The sequence below is a fragment of the Sinocyclocheilus rhinocerous genome, unplaced genomic scaffold, assembly GCF_001515625.1.
Source record: "Sinocyclocheilus rhinocerous isolate Xijiao unplaced genomic scaffold, SAMN03320098_v1.1 scaffold3793, whole genome shotgun sequence".
NCBI lineage: Eukaryota > Metazoa > Chordata > Actinopteri > Cypriniformes > Cyprinidae > Sinocyclocheilus > Sinocyclocheilus rhinocerous.
This window is the reverse complement of record NW_015641456.1, coordinates 10,886-12,377: the sequence shown is the minus strand read 5'-3', so window position 1 is coordinate 12,377 and position 1,492 is coordinate 10,886.

Genomic DNA, 1,492 nt, shown 5'->3' with positions numbered 1-1,492 from the left:
GCTTTGTTTACTTTGTTTACTGCAGACTGACAATTCCAGAGACCAATAGAAAAAGAAAGTAGTGTATTAGTCAAAGTGCGCGTAATAGTAGGGATATGGAAACACATAGTAAGAGTTAGTCATAAAAACTGAAACAGAAGTGAAGAAAGGTGTTAGTGTGAATGGAGCTGCAAAGGAGAAAGAAAGTCAATATTTAATATGTACATTCGAATCTATAGAAGTGAAAAAAAAAATGAGCTAGAGAGATCAAACCCACATTAGATGACTTACCATTAGATGACTTGAAGTTCTTCTTCTCAATAATTGTTTTGCCCTGGTGTGTGACCTCGCAGGTATAGTTCGTATTTGCATTCCATGTCTCACTGCTGACTTTATAAAGACTGTGTGTTGTAAAACGACCTTCATCATTCAATTTGTACTCCAGTTTTGACTGTATCTGGCTGATGGTATCATTTACTCCTTCATCATTCAATTTGTACTCCAGTACTGGCTCTGTCTGGCTGATGGTATCATTTACTTTCCATCGTATAGTGAAGTAGTAATCCATGGGGTAGAAATCCTCAATAACACACATGACAAATGTACTTTTCTGAGTTGTTACAGGAATCAAGCTCAGGGTTGGCGTTTGTGAATTCACTGAAATAAAAACAATTTAGGTTTGTATACAATGAAACTATGTTGAAGACATCTGAAATTTTGCTACAACAACTGTTATTGTCCGTCATGGCCTTTTCTGAATGGTTGTGTAACTGTGTGCTCTTAGTGCTGTGCTACATATGTTATATTACTTTGAGTTAATTTCCCTTAAACACTCATAAGACTGTCTTCAAATTACTTGTCAGAAACAACAGAAACACAGTACACAGTACTTTCTTAGAAGTCAGCACTGTAGTGATCAAGTGTGCTGTACAGCTGTAGTAGTTTCCACTAACAATGAATTGTCTCGTAAAATGAATGTTGAAAAACGCCTTGGCTGTCTTTTCCATCTTTAACACCTGCCTCCTCTCTTTCTCTCTGGGTGACTAAATTTTTTTTTTCTTACTTTTACTGCAGAAATCAAACAAGTTTTACTCTGCGTGATGTAATTGATTTAATAACCAAGAAATGATGCTGTCATCATATTGACCATTCTCTAACTTGCTCATGGTGCCCAATAACTTCTTTCATTCTTCATTTTCACACATCAATCTATAAAAGTCAGTATAAACTGTCATGTGGTTCACTCTAAACTTTTTCACCATCAGCCTATGAAGCTTCCGCAACTAGTTCAATGTTTTTATATGTACGTGGTGTGAAGCACAGACAAACATTACACAAAGACAGAAAGAACAACAGCATCACTTGCCTTGACCTCGCACAATATTAAAGGAAAATATCCAAAGGAAAATGCTGAGGACTTTTACAAGAACTGTCATTTTGAGCTCACTTCACAAGTAGCTTTTTTGGTCTTTGTCTCTGAAACTCTTCACCGGGAAACAAGTTAAACATTTAC